At 42.5% G+C, this 15,778-nt stretch overlaps 1 long non-coding RNA gene across 1 annotated transcript in view; it reads left to right on the forward strand.

Annotated features, from left to right (window-relative positions):
* The window catches only part of LOC104659842, a 57,746-nt gene that overhangs the window by 1,708 nt on the left and 40,260 nt on the right, over positions 1-15,778 (forward strand). The window contains exons 2-4 of the long non-coding RNA XR_747640.1: positions 1,805-2,018; positions 3,543-3,635; positions 8,495-8,531. This is a non-coding gene — a long non-coding RNA (uncharacterized LOC104659842). The remainder of the gene's footprint in view (positions 1-1,804; positions 2,019-3,542; positions 3,636-8,494; positions 8,532-15,778) is intronic.

Consider the following 15,778-nt stretch of genomic DNA (forward strand, 5'->3'; position numbering starts at 1 on the left):
ATTTATTTATTGGAGACATGGTCCCACTCTGTCACCCAGGCTAGAGTGCAGTTGCATAATCATAGCTCACCGCAGCCCTGAACTCCTAAGCTTAAGTGGGCCTCCTGCCTCAGCCTGCCGAGTAGCTAGGACTACAGGCACATGCCACCATGCCCAGCTAATTTTTTATTTGTTTGTATTTCTCAGAGACAAGTCATCCCTGTGTTGCCCAGGCTGGTCTCAGACTCCTGGGTTCAAGCAATCCTCCCACCTCAGCCTCCCAAAATGCTGGATTACAGACGTGTGCCACTATGCCTGGCCAGACTCATTTTTTAAGTGTTCAGTAGCCACATGTTGCTATTGGTTATCTTATTGGACAGCACCATTCCTCAGGCCTTCAAGAATTTGGGCTGCTAAACTTAACAATGCAAGATATTCCTTTTTAAAATAGTAGTGGCTTAGTGATATAAACAGAACTAAGTGTATATTTTTACAATATAATGTGTTGGGTAAAGAATATTTAATAGTCACTATATTGTAAGTTGAAAACAAAGCTACAGAAAAGGAACCTAACCTTGCCTGCAGATTTTTAACAAGGAAATCTAAACATTTGCATAAAGAATAATAGACTTAAAAAATTATGATAAAGATGTTATCACAGGACTTGTTTGTTTCTTTATACTTACTATTCACTATTCTTGCTTCCTGAAGATGGATGGTTATACCTTCAGCAATGTACTTAAATCCTTCTAACATCTTATGTGAAGTTATAGTTCTTATCTAGAACTAACTGAAAAAGAAAGCAAAGCTTCTTGAAAATAAACTCCTTTTTTGTGTGCTAAAATATTGTTTTAATACTTCAAAAGAAACGAAAGCTTCTATGAGAAGAATGTTGACCTGTGTCCAGACCAAACAAGGTGAAGAAGTCTTATTTTAACATTTGAGAAATATCAGTTGGGCATCAGATAACATTCCTGAAAGGAATTGAAAACAATGCAGTAGACTACAAAAGAAGCTGCACATCCTTAGGAAGAAAAGAAACCATTTGTCATGGACGGCTTGTCCACATGCACAAAGCAGAGAGCAACCTAAGATGGCGCTGTCCAGTTCCAGGTGCACTGTGATTCCTATCTGAATGCCATTACTATTTAAATTGCTTTTTTTTTTTTTTTTTTTTTTTTGAGACAGGGTCTCCTTCTGTCACTCAGGCTGGAGTGCAGTGGGGCAATCTTGGCTCACTGCAATCTCCACCTCCCAGGCTCAAGCAATCCTCCCACCTCAGCCTTCCAAGTGGCTGGGACTACAGCCACGCCCCGCTACACCCAGCTAATTTTTTTTGTATTGTTGGTAGAGATGGGGTTTCGCCATTTTGGCCAAGCTGGTCCCAAACTCCTGACCTCAAGTGATCCCCACGCCTTGGCCTCCCAAAGTACTGGGATTATAGGTATGAGCCACCATGCCCAGCCTTAAATTTCGTCTTTTAAAAGAGAAAGAGAGCTTAGAATCTGAATCAGTTACCCGAGGCCCTTTATCCTGCAAGAATCTGAATTAGGATCTTCCTATTTTACATGTTAAAAAATGCAAAACTGGTTTATATGGTAGATAACCCTACAGTTCAGGGCTAGAACTTTAGATTAAATGCATTCATACCCTAGCAGATGTGGTAGCTTGCCTCCAAGATGGCACCCAATGAATGATCCCTGTACCAGGATTGGTCTATGTGACCAAAAGCATATAGCATTAGTGATGATACTTATATCACTTGGGTAATTACATTATAAAAGATGTCCATCATGGGTGTTCTTTTTCTCTTTCTCTTGCTCAGAGACAAGCAAGCTGTCATGTTATAAGCAGCCCTTTGAGGAGTCCATGTGATGTCAAGGAATGAAGTCTCCAGCCAGCATTTAATGAGAAACTGAGGCCCATTAACAATCTTGAGTGAACTTGGAAGTAGCTCCTTCAGCATCAGCTGGGTGTTGAGATGACTACTGGAAGGTTAACTGCAACTTCATGAGAGTCTTCTGGACCAGAACCACTCAGTTAAGTGACTCCCAGATTCCTGATCCTCAGAAACTCTGATAAATAATGAATATTTGTTGTTTTAAAATGTTAAATTTTGAGGTATTATATTATGTGGCAATAGATAACTAATATATAAATTATTTTAATCAAACAATATGTTAAATTAAAGCTCAGAAGAATAAACATCCGTAATTCCTTAATTTGTTTTCCCCTCTATTCTACAGAATAGAATTTTACAGATGAACCTTGTAATTACTTGTGCAATAAGAGACAGTATGTTGTATTGGTTAAGTGCATAGCTCTGGATGTATGGTAGTAGAAAGACCAATATTCAATTGCTTTCTTCTTCAGTTTCAAGCTTGTGAGCTTGAGCAAATTTTAAAAGTGTTTTAAGCCTCAGTGTCCTGGGATGGTAGTGCTTAGCTCAAGCTCCTAGCATATATTAACTACAAACTAAATATTAGCTATAATTATTAGTTTTACTTTGATTATTGACTCTAAATAAATACCTTAAGAACTATATGTTCTCCACAGATTTGGATATGTCTGGACGTTATGTAAGCTGGAATAGTCAGCAATTACTTGTCTGAGGAAGGGAAAGCCTTCAAAGAACAAACTCCTCCTTCAAGAAAAGAGTAGGCTGGGTGCGGTGGCTCATACTTGTAATCCCAGCATTTTGGCAGGCTGAGGAGGGCGGATCACCTGAGGTCTGGAGTTTGAGACCAGCCTAGGCAACATGGTGAAACCCTGTCTCTACTAAAAATACAAAAATTAGCCAGGTGTGGTGGCACACTCCTGTAGTCACAGCTACTTGGGAGGCTGAGGTGAGAGGATCACCTGAGCCTGGGAGGTGGGGGTTACAGTGAGCCAAGATCTGCACTGCACTCCAACCTGGGCAACAGAGTAAGACTCCGTCTAAAAAAAAAAAAAAGTAGAAGGCACAAGCTTAGTCCAATATTATAGCTTCAGCATCAGAGTAGAAAATGATTCAGAGGGTCTGTCTGGTGTCTGCTGTAGATCCCGCAAATCTGTGTTTGGATGCTTCTAGTAAGGAGCATATGGCAGATGCACTTGGCAGCAATAACTTATGCATACCTGAAGAATGACCCTATGGTCTAAGAAGAATGTGTGTTCAGAGCTCCGAGATAAGGAATCTGGGAGTGGCCAACCCAGAGATTTCATTTCTTATCTATGACAAACTTCTGAGCTGCTCCCACCCCCAGCCCATCCTGTAGAATGCAGGCCCTACTAGGCGACCAAAGCCCTTTGTTTTAGGTAGAATGAAGGTTGCCTGGTAGAGGTTGCTAGGGGAAAGGTGTTAAGTAAAAGTGTTATATAAACTGCATGTCTCTTTGTTTGTTTTTGTTTTTTTGAGACAGAGTTTTTGCTGTTGTTGCCCAGGCTGGAATGCAATGGTACAATCTTGGCTCACTGCAACCTCTGCCTCCCGGGTTCAAGTGATTCTCCTGCCTTAGCCTCCCAAGTGGCTGGGATTACAGGTGCCCACCACCAGGCCCGGCTAATTTGTTTGTATTTACTAGAGACAGTGTTTCACCATGTTGGTCAGTCTGGTCTCAAACTCCTGACCTCAGGTGATCCACCCACCTCAGCCTCCTAAAGTGCTGGGATTACAGGTATGAGCCACCATGCCTGGCCAACTGCATGCTTTTTACAAGGAGTTTTGGTTCTCCTGTCCAGCCCACTGCCACTGGACTTCCCTGTACTGTAAGTCCCCTCAATAAACCTTATGTCTCAGTTTCTGATTCTAGGTCTCTTCAGCCTCTTGAACATGGTGCCATCCCTACTGAAGTCAATGGGGTCTGACATACAAGGGGAACTTGAACAAAGTCTGAAATAGCTATTTTTTTTTCTTGTCAAAATCCCTGTAAGACATTAATTGCCTCGGCCTCAGGCAATTGAATTATGACCCAAGAGTGGAGAAACAGAGGTCTGTCTATGTCATCAGACAACATCCCAAGTGGGACGTCATCACCCCAATGCATATTGGCATTTGGGCAGAGTAGAGCAGCGGCAGCCTAGCAAGACTTGGTACAATTCTGTTGGGTTGTACAATAGAATGAGAAATCACATTTCTGCTGTTATGTGATTCTGCATTTTAACTCCAGTTTGTTTGGCCTGGACAGATAGGTAACTAGCCATGAGGACAATGGACCTTGAAACATTCTGAAGACTAGAAAAAGTATGTAATAAAATACTTGGAACAACTGTTTAGGGACTTAAATGTCCAGACTGTTTATTTAGATGAGTGTAATTTCCAATGTGAAACCTCACCATTTGGCTTCAAGAGGTACAGGACAGCTTTTGAATTTCGCAGAAAAAGTTGTGCATTGCAACAAACTTGACCATCCTATTTGCAATAGTAGAAATGTAAATTCATTCCCTTCAGAGATACCTGTAAAAATGAAATGTGAAATATGCTGCTTACATTTTAAAGACTGGTTATTGCATTCTAGAATAGATGGAAAGACATTAGTGAGGGCCAACATAGAAATATGAGTTTTCCCAAAAGACTTTTGTGTATATATATGACATGGGAGAACAATTGGGTCACTAGTGGTTTTCACTTCTTCGTTCATTTGGCAAACATATGAATAGACTGACGTGTGCCAAACACTGTTCTGAGTTCTGGGAATTGAGGAAAGAAACAAGCTATCTGTTCTCATGGCGCTCACATTTTACTTGGAGGATGGAGAGGCTGACAATAAACTTGTACAAATAAATACAAATGTCAAGTAGTGGTAAGTGCCAAGGAGAAAGAAAAGAGAGTAATGGTATAGAATGACAGTCATTGGGTAGCTGCTTTAGATGAATGGTAAGTGAACATGTTTCTGAGAAGGTGATGTCTGAGCTGAGAGGCAAAGGGTGAGAAGGAATCTGTCATGTGAAGATCTGGGAAGCAGTTGTGCTAAGCAGAAGAGCAGCAAGTACAAAGACTGTGAGGTAAGAGATGTGCTCAGGGTTACTAAGTAACAGAGGGAAGGCCAGTGTGACTAGAACATAGTGATCAAAGTGAGTGGTGTTAGAACATAAGTCAGCGACATTGGCAGGAGGCCAGTTTTTATGGAAGCCAGATTGTCTAGTGCCTTGTAGATAGTGGCAAGGAGTTTGGATTTTATTCTAGGTGCATCGTTACCAAAATAGTTTATTTTCTTCTTTTTCTTTTTCTTTTTTTTTTTTTTTTTTTTTGAGACAGGGTCTCACTGTCATCCAGGATGGAGTGCAGTGGCATGATCTCGACTCTCTGCAACCTCTGCCTCCTGGGCTCAAGTGATCCTCACACCTCAGCCTCCCCAGTAGCTGGGACTACACGCACCACATCTGGCTAATTTTTGTATTTTTTGTAGAGATGGGATTTTGCCATGTTGCCCAGGCTGGTCTTGAACTCTGCCCACTTTGGCCTCCCAAAGTGCTGGGATTATAGGCATGGGCCACCGTGCCTGGCCTATCAGAGTATTTTCAAGCAGAGAAAAGCATCAGGTCTTATTTCTAGCAAAAAAGGAACATTCTGGCTGCTGTATAGAGAATGGACTGTAGAGGACAAGAATGAAAGCAGGTTGACTGATTAGAAAGCATTGCAGCATTATAGGCAAGAGCTTATGATGGCCTGAAGTAGAGTGGTAACTGTGGAAGAGATAAATGGATAAATCCAGAATATTTTTGGGAGAAAAAGGTGACATGATTTGCTATTGGATATGGGCATGAGGGAAGGAAATTAAGGATGATTTCTGAATTTTTAGCCTGAGCAATTTTGTGGCTTTTCATGTCTGTTTTTGAAATGGGGAGATTTGGTGGGGTGGGGGTTTGGGAAATTAAGAGCTTTTTATATTTATTTTTTGCTTTTTAAAAACTGTGGTGAAATACACATAACATAAAATTTACTATTTTAACCACTCTTAAGTGCATTAAGTACATTCACATTGTGCAACCGTCACCATCATCCATCTGTAGAGAGCTCTTTTCGTCTTGCAAAATTGAAACACTGTACCTGCTAAACAATAACTCCCCACTCCCCTCCTTACCCTAGCCCCTGAAAACCATTCTATAATACAGAAGTCTCTATGAATTTGACTACTCTCATAGAGTGGAATCACATAGTATTTGTCCTTTTGTGATTCGCTTTTATTGTCACTTAGCATAATGTCTGCAAGGGTCATCCATGTTGTAGCATATGTCAGAAATTCCTTCCTTTTTAAGACTGAATAATATGCCATTATATGCGTATACTACATTTTGTTTACCCGTTCATCCATTGATGGACAGTTGGGTTGCTTCCATCTTTAGACTGTTGTGACTAATGCTGCTGTGAACGTGTATGTACAAGTATCTATTTGAGTACTTGCTTTTAATTCTTTGGGTATATACCCAGAAGTGGAATTACTGGATAATGTGGTAATTCTATGTTTAATTTTTTTAAGGAATCGCCATACTGTTTTCCCCGGTAGCTGTACCATTTCACATTCCCACCAACAGTGCACAAGAGTTGCAGTTTCTCCACATCCTCACCAATACTTGTTATTTTCTGTGGTTTTGTTGTTGTTGTTTTGTTTGTTTTTGTTTTTTTTTACAGAAACTACCCTAATGGGTATAAAGTGGTATTTCATTGTGATTTGATTTGGATTTCCCTAATGATTAATTATGTTGAGTATCTTTTCATGTGCTTATTGGCAATTTATGTATTTTCTTTGGAGAAATGTCTACTCAAGTCTTTTGCCCATTTTAAAATCAGGTTTGTTGTTGTTGTTGTTGAATTGCAGGAGTTCTTTATATATTTGGGATCTGAACCACTTATCAGATGTATGATTTGCAAATATTTTCTCCCATTCCATGCCTTTTCACTATTGATTATATCCTTTTATACACAGAAGTTTTACATTTTTGATGTAGTCCAATTTTTATATTGTTTCTTTTTTTTTTTTTTTTTTTTTTTTTTTTTGAGACGGAGTCTTGCTCTGTCGCCCAGGCTGGAGTGCAGTGGCCGGATCTCAGCTCACTGCAAGCTCCCCCTTCCGGGTTTACGCCATTCTCCTGCCTCAGCCTCCCGAGTTGCTGGGACTACAGGCGCCCGCCACCTCGCCCGGCTAGTTTTTTGTATTTTTTAGTAGAGACGGGGTTTCACCGTGTTAGCCAGGATGGTCTCGATCTCCTGACCTCGTGATCCGCCCGTCTCGGCCTCCCAAAGTGCTGGGATTACAAGCGTGAGCCACTGCGCCCGGCCTATATTGTTTCTTTTGTTGTCTGTGCAAGAGTTTTATTTTAAATGCAATTTTGGGATATCTATTAGACATCCGAGTCAAAATGTCAAATACACAGCTGGATATATGAATCTGAAGGTCATAAAAGAGATCAGAATGAGATATAAATTAAGGAATCATCCACATATAGATGGTATTTAAGGCCATGGGTCTGGACAGAATCACCCAGGAGAGAAGTCACATAGGAACACATAGGTTTCCCTAGGGAATACAGTCATCTTAGAGTAAAATTCCATTGAAGGAGATCAGGAGGTCTTGGCTGAGTTAAATTTGGATAATACAAGTTATTAACTATGTTAATGTGTTTTTCTAAGCTAGGTGCCAGGTTAAGGTGGAAATTAGGAGGTTCTGGGCAAGTATCAATTTGCTCTGCTATTGTATTATTGCAAGAATAATACTAACAATAGCACATGACCTCATTTCATCCTCACAATAGCTCTATGTGACTGATATTCTTGTCTTCACTTTACAGACAAAGAAACCAAAGAGAGAAGTAAAGTAATTTACCCAGTTGCTATAGTTAGCATGTGGTAGGTCCATATTAGAGCCCTGGTCTGTCTGCATGATGGTTAATTTTATGAGATAGCTAGTAAAACATTATTTGTGGTTGTGTCTGTGAGGATGTGTCCAGAGAGGTTCACAAGCATTTGAATCAGTAGACGGAGCAAATAAGGCCCGCCCTCACCAATGTGGTCAGGCATTATCCAATCCACTGAAGGCTCCTGCATACACAGAACAAAAAGGCAGAGGATGTGCCTATAGTTCCAGCTACTTGGAAGGCTGTGGCAGGAAGATGCTCGAGCCTAGGAGTTTGAGGCCAGCCAGGGCAACATAGCAAGACCTTTCTCTTTAAAAAAAAATTTTTTTAAGGCACAGGAAGGGCAAATTCTCTCATTCTCTCTCTTCTTGAACTGGGACATCCATTTTCTCCTGCTTTCAGGAAATCAGAGCTCCTCGTTCTTGAATCTTCCAACTCTGGGACTTACACCTTACCCTTTTCCCCTCAGTCCTTCAGACTTGGACTGAATTACACCATCACCTTTCCTGGTTCTCCAGTTTGCAGATAGCATGTCATGGGACTTCTTAGCCTCTGTAATCACATAAGCCAGTTCACATAGTAAATCTCCTCCTATTGATATATACATGTATCTGTAATCCTATTAGTTGGGTTTCTTTGGAAAACCCTAATACCCCTTTATCCACAGTTTTGTTTTCTGTAGTTTCATTTACCTGCGGCCAACTGGGTAAACCAAATAGGTGAGTACAGTACAATAAAATATTCTGAGAGAGAGAGATGCACATTTGCATGACTTTTATTACAGCAATTGTTACAATCATTCTATTTTATTAGCTATTGTTATTAATCTTTTACTCTGCATAATATATAACTTAAATTTTATCTTAGGTATGTATGTATAGGAAAAAACCTAGTATATATAGTGTTCAATACTATCTGAGGTTTCAGGAATCCCCCGGGGTTCTTGGAAAGTAGCCCCCTGCCTTCGAGCCTGCACTCTCAATTACTGATGCTACAACTCATTACCCTGAAAGATGAAATCTAGCCCTGAGCCCTTATCAACTGGCTGCATTAGATCATTTTAGATCTCCATGTCACCACAGTCACATTTGTGTGTGGGAGAGATGGTGCTATTCCTGCCACCTTCGTTAGCCTGGCTTGCATTCTCTTCTGAACACTCTGGGTCTTATTAACACTGTGCCAGGTTCCCATACACCCCAAATAAAGAAAAAGAAAGTAGATGGATACAATATACATACTAGCCCCAACAGAAGTTATGCTTTTACTCCCTTTCCTCTTCAATTTAGATACTACTATGGTCCTTTGCTTCAGTCTATCTCAGTTCCTTCATTGTCTTGTCATTCCGTTCACCTCTACTGCAAGGCCCCAAATCCTACCATTTGGTCACTGTACTCCTACCCTGGGTCAGTGGAGGAAATCACACAACCAGGTGAGTTGGTGTCTCGACACATTTACATTTCCAATCACAATTGGACCCTCAGCCCACTTGTTACTCTCTCAACCCACATTTCCTCGCACCCATCAACAGCCCCCCTTCTCTCTTGTATCTAAAGTCAGCATCCTGGATTGAGAGTGAAGAGTAAAATGGTTTGACTTATTGTGAGCTTAGACTTTGCAAGACTAGTAAACGAAAGGACTGGGGTAGTGGCAAGAGTGTGAATGGGCTGGAGGGATCACAAGGTATAAACTGGAAGGGAAAGGAAATGATATCAGATGAGAGCTGAAGGGTTGGGAGAAAAACAAAAGGTCCTAGAATGAGATGGAGCTGTTGTGACTGATGAGTGGCCCAGGGTGTGTCCTCAGCAGCAACAGTGTGAAGTATAGGTGAAGGTCAAGTACTGCAAGGCTAAGGTATAGCACTACTCATCTTCCTGAGCACAAAAGTCACCAGCACCTTGGGCTGGGTGTCGGAGAGCTCACAGAATGTGGATCACCAACCAGCCAGATGTTGGTAACAGCAACCAGGAGGGCACAGCACAAACCTGAGCAGGTCTTTTACGCATGTGAAGGTGAAGGAGTTATGATTTAGAAATGGCAGTGGGAAGCAAGAAGAATGCTGAGAGCCTGCTCAGCTCTTGGCTTTCAAAATCATGGATAGTGCAAAATGAGTAGCCTTCATTTGAGAGACAGAGCCATGAGGCAAGTGGAGTGCTCAGAAGGATGCCAGATCTCTGTCAAGGAAAGGAGATGGAGAGAACAACCAGGGATGTACTTGAAAGAGGAGAGTTGCTTGTCTGCAATGGAATATGTGTTGCAGAGGACTCAGTTGCAGGGAAGACAACTGCAGGAGGGTGAACTGGAGGGCTCTGCAGGGGCAGGAGCACAACGGGGCATTAGAATGGGAGTTTTAGATGAGAAGGGAGTTTTAGATTAGAATGGGAGTTTTAGATGAGAGTTTTAAATTTGCAGTGCTGGAGGAAGATCATCTCAAGGTTCACAAAATCAAGCTTTAGACTTGTCTGTGCCAACAGACAGAGGCATTGGGTGATAGTTCAAATCCTCATAATTTTTTATAATCCTTTCAGCAGTCTGTTAAATATAACCTTAGTGATAAGCTAAGTTACCTCAGCATAGCAAGCTTAGCTTGGTCTAAATCAGGGTAAAGGTGATTGCTGCTCAACGGAAGTGAGCGAGACACCCAGCTCTAGATTGGAGAACATGACTTTGACCTGGGTTTCAGCCTCCACAGGGCTTAGGCCCCGGGGAGCACTAGGCAAGTTGCTGAGGCCACAAGCAGGAGTTTATAACCAGGCTAGACTAAGCCCACTGATGCAATAAGTTTTTTTCTTTTTTTTGAGACAGAGTTTCACTCTGTCACCCAGGCTAGAGTGCAGTGGTGTGATCTTGGCTCAGTGCAACCTCTGCCTCCCTGGTTCAAGTGATTCTCCTGCCTCGGCCTCTCAAGTAGCTGGGATTACAGGCACCCACTACCATGCCCGGCTAAATTGTGTATTTTTTTTAGTAGAGATGGGGTTTCACTGTGTTGGCCAGGCTGGTCTTGAGCTCCTGACCTCAAGTGATCCACCTGCCTTGGCCTCCCAAAGGGCGAGATTACTGGCGTGAGCCACCATGCCCAGCCTGATGCATGAATCTGCATTCTTCATGCTCTTCATCTATGCTTCTGAAGACCTGGCACTTAGTTGACACTCAGTAAGTTTTATTTTTTAACTTCTTTATGATTATAAAAGTAATATGTGAAGCATTTATAAAGTATGGAAATCTGGAAAAAATAAAACAAGTCATCTATAATCTGACTATCCAAACATACCTACTGTTAATACCTTAGCCTACTTTCTCTCTTTCTTTCTTTTCTTTTTTTGAGATGGAGTCTTGCTGTGTCGCCCAGGCTGGAGTGCAATGGCACGATCTTGGCTCACTGGAACCTTTGCCTCCTGGGTTCAAGCAATTCTCCTGCCTCAGCCTCCCGAGTAGCTGGGATTACAGGCATCCACCACCATGCCCTGGTAATTTTTGTATTTGTAGTAGAGATGGGGTTTTGCCATGTTGGCCAGGCTGGTCTCAAACTCCTGACCTCATGTGATCTGCCCTCCTCAGCCTTCCAAAGTGTTGGGATTACAGGCATGAGCTGATGCACCTGGCTTTTTTTTTTTTTTTTTTTTTTTTTTTTTTTTTTTTTTTTGAGACAGTTTTGCTCTTTTTGCCCAGGCTGTAGTGCAGTGGTGTGATATTGGCTGACTGTAATCTCCACCTCCCAGGTTCAAGCGATTTTCCTGCCTCAACCTCCTGAGTAGCTGTGGCTACAGACAGGTGCCACCAGGCCCAGCTAATTTTTTTGTATTTTTAGTAGAGATGGGGGTTTCACCATATTGGCCAGGTTGGTCTCCAACTCCTAATTTTGGGTGATCCGCCCACCTCGGCCTCCTGAAGTGTTGGGATTATAGGCATGAGCCACTGCGGCCAGCTGAGCCTACTTTCTTCTGGTCTTTTTCTCATGCCTCCCCACCACCACTCTGGCCCCTCGCCGTTACATACATATATATGTTTATTTTTTTTAAAGAGATGAAGTCTTGCTCTGTTGCCCAGGCTGGTAGGCTGATCTCAAACTCCTGGCTTCAGGTGATCCTCCTGCCTTGGCCTCCCAAAGTGCTGTTGTTACAGGCATAAGCCATCACACCTGGCTATTTTTCACGCTTTTAAAACTCAGTTTATTCATTCATTTATTCACTCATTCTTTGGTTAATACTCATATACTGGTTTTATTTTATTATTTTATTATGTTATATTTCTAAATACAGCATCTCACTCTGTGCCCCAGGCTGGAGTGCAGTGGCATGATCATGACTCTGCAACCCCAAACTCCTGGGCTCAAGGGATCCTCCCATCTCAGCCTCCCAAGAGCTTAGGATTACAGGCACATACTACCACACCCTGCTAATTTTTTAAAATCAATTAATTTTTTTTTCTTTTTTTTTTTTGTAGAACCAGTGTGTGTTAGGCCATTCTTGCATTACTATAAAGAAATACCTGAGACTGGGTAATTTATTAAGAAAAGAGGTTTAGTTGACTCACAATTTCACAGACTGTATAGGAAGTGTGGCGCTAGGCATCTGCTCAGCTTCTAGGGAGGCCTCAGGGAGCTTTTACTCATGCTGGAAGGTGAAGGCGGAGCAGGTGTGTCACCTGGTAAAGACAGGAGCACGGGTGGGGGGAGGTGCCACACCCTTAAACAACTAGATTTCTCAAGAACTCACTTATTATGATGGGGATAGCTACAAGGCATGAGGGATCTGCCCCCATGACCAAAACACCTCCCACCAGGCCCCACCTCCAACATTGGAGATTATATTTCCACATGCGATTTGGACAGGAATAAATATCCAGACTATATCATTTTGCCCCTGGCCCTCCCAAATCTCATGTCCTTCTCAAGTTGCAAAATACAATCATGCCTTCCCAAGAGTTCACCAAAGTCTTAACTCATTCCAGTGTTAACTCAAAAGCCCAAAATTCAAAGTCTCATCTGAGACAAGGCAAGTCTTTTCCACCTATGAGCCTATAAAATCAAAAACAAGCTATTTACTTCCAAGTTACAATGGATGTATAGGCATTGGGTAAACACGCCCATTCCAAAAGAGAAATTGGCCAAAAGAAAGGGGCTACAAGCTCCATACAAATTCAAAACCCAGCAGGGCAATTATTAAATTATAAAGCTCCAAAGCAATCTCCTTTGAGTCCATGTCCCATATCCAGGGCTCACTGGTGCAAGGAGTGGGCTCCCAAGGCCTTGGGAAGCTCCGCCCCTGTAGTTTGCATAGTACAGCCTCCACAGCTGCTCTTATGGGCTGGAGTTGAGTGCCTGTGGCTTTTCCAGGCACAGGGTGCAAGCTGTCAGTGGATCTATCATTCTCAGGTCTGGAGGGTGGTGACCCCTTTCTCACAGCTCCACCAGGCAGTTCCCCAGTGGAGACTGTGTGGGGCCTCCAACCCCACATTTCCCCTCCAAACTGCCCTAGTAGAGGTTCTGTGTGAGGGTTCCACCCCTGCAGCAGGCTTCTGCCTGCTGGGCACCCTGGCTTTCTCATACATCCTCTGAAATCTAGGTAGAGGCTGCCAAGCCTCCTTCACTCTTACAGTCTGCATGCCTGCAGGCTTAACACCACATGGAAGCTGCCAAAGCGTATGGCTTGTGCCCTTTGGAGCGGCAGCCTGAGCTGTGCCTGGGGCCGCTTGAGCCACAGCTGGAGCTGGAACAGCCTGGATGCAGGGAGCGCTGTCTCAAGGAGGCTGTGCAGAGCCGTGGGGCCCTACGCCTGGCCCACAAAACGATTCTTCCCTCCTAGGTCTCTGGGCCTGTGCCTGTGATGGCAAGGGCTGCCCCTTAGATCTCTGAAATGCCTTCAAGGCCTTTTTCCCGTTGTCTTAGCTATTAGTACCTGGCTCTCTTTAAGTTACTCAAATTTCTCTAGCAAGTGGTTGCTCTACAGCCTGCTTGAATTCCTCTACTGAAAATACTTCGTTTCTCTGTCACATGGCCAGGCTGCAAATTTTCTAAACTTTTACACTCTGCTTCCCCTTTAAATATAACTTCTAACTTTAAGTCATGTTTTTGCTCTCACATCTGAGTTAGGCTGTTAGATGCAGCCATGTCGCTTCTTGAACACTTTGCTGCTTAGAAATTTCCTCTGCCAGATACCCTAGGTTGTCACTCTGAAGTTCAAACTTTCATAGATCCCTACAGCATGAACAAAGTGCAGCCAAGTTCTTTGCTAGGACATAATGAGGGTGACCTTTGCTCCATTTCTAGGTTCCTCATTTCCATCTGAGACCTTGTCAACCACGCCTTCACTTTCCATATCACCATCAGCATTCTGGTTACAACCATTTGACCAGCCAAGCACTATTCTAACTTCTGGGAATACAGAAGTGCTCCTCATGGAACTTAACAGTCTAGTGGAGGAAGAAGGACAATAAATGCAACAAAGAAGTAAATTAGTCAGGATGTCAGAGAGTGGTAAGTCCCATGGAGAAAAATGAAGCAGGGATGCATAAAGTTAGTTCAGAGAGAGAACAGGATACAATTTTAAATAGTGTGGTCAGATAAGGGTTTATTAAGAAGGTGGCATTTAGGCCAAGACACAAAGGAAGTAAGAGAGCAAGCTATGTAGATAGCTGGGAAGAGCATTCCTAGGAAGAGGGAACATGTACCTAATAGAGAAGCATGTCTAGTATGTTCAAAGAATAGCAAAACCTTGGTAGCCTTAATGAAGAAAGCAATGGAGGGAGTAATAAGAGATGAAGTCAGCGAGCTAAAGGAGGGCATGAAGATTAGAGTAGGGCCCTATAAACTGGGTGACCACTGTCAAGTGAAATTAAGGCTGTTGAGGCAGAAATGATTTGATAAAAGTTTATTGTAAGCCAAATGTGAGGATAAGCCCAGGAAAACATACCAACAAAGTTGAGAGTGTTCTGGAGTCTGTTACAAGTTGGAAAGCTTTAATAGGAAAGTTAGAAGAAAGGAGGGGGACTCTTCGTACAGGAGTTTTCCTTTTTCATTGGAAGGTACAATACAAAGCTTACAATAATTGACTACAGATTGCAACATGAAGACTAAAATGTCTACACGCAAGACAATCAGTAAAACCTTATGACTCAGAAATAAATCAGTGTCCTTTTCAGTGTCAGTAGGTGGTGCATTGATCAGTACATCAACAATTTGAGGAACTCATAAGATTCCTCACTCAGGACAAGGTATCACCATGAATCACAAGACCTTCCCAAGATGGGTTAATTTGGAAGCTGTTTACTTTTAAAGTAAACTGTCAAATGTGACCTGTAGGTTATTGCCATATATAATTTGTCATCCAAACTGGGAGACTTCGAGAATGAAAGGTGGAGGTGAGGGTTATTAATAATTAACACGAGGGCTGGGCGCGGTGGCTCACGCTTGTAATCCCAGTACTTTGGGAGGCTGAGGCGGGCATATCACGAGGTCAGGAGATCGAGACCATCCTGGCCAACGTGGCGAAACCCCATCTCTACTAAAAAAAATAAAAATAAAAACAAAAAAATTTAGCTGGGTGTGGTGGCACATGCCTGTAATCCCAGCTACTCAGGAGGCTGAGGCAGGAGAATCGTTTGAACTAGGGAGTCGGAGGTTGCAGTGAGCCGAGATCATGCCACTGCACTCTAGCCTGGCAACAGAGCAAGATTCCGTCTCCAAAAAAAAAAAAAAATTAACACTAATTCAGTGGAGAGAAGCCAGGACTGTCCTGGACAAACTCTGATGTGTAATCATTCTACTTATAGACCATTGTAAGGACTTGGGCTTTTAAAAAATCTGACTGAGATGGGAAGCGATTGGAAGATTTTGAGCAGAAAAGTAACATAATGTAATTGAGATAGCCCTGACTACTATGCTGAGAGTAGATTGAACAGGCGTAGGAGCAGCCTTAATGAGGAAAGATTGGCTGGGGGCTAACAGAATACAGGCAAGAAACTGGATTCT

This window comes from Rhinopithecus roxellana, chromosome 3 (genome assembly GCF_007565055.1).
Source record: "Rhinopithecus roxellana isolate Shanxi Qingling chromosome 3, ASM756505v1, whole genome shotgun sequence".
Lineage (NCBI taxonomy): Eukaryota > Metazoa > Chordata > Mammalia > Primates > Cercopithecidae > Rhinopithecus > Rhinopithecus roxellana.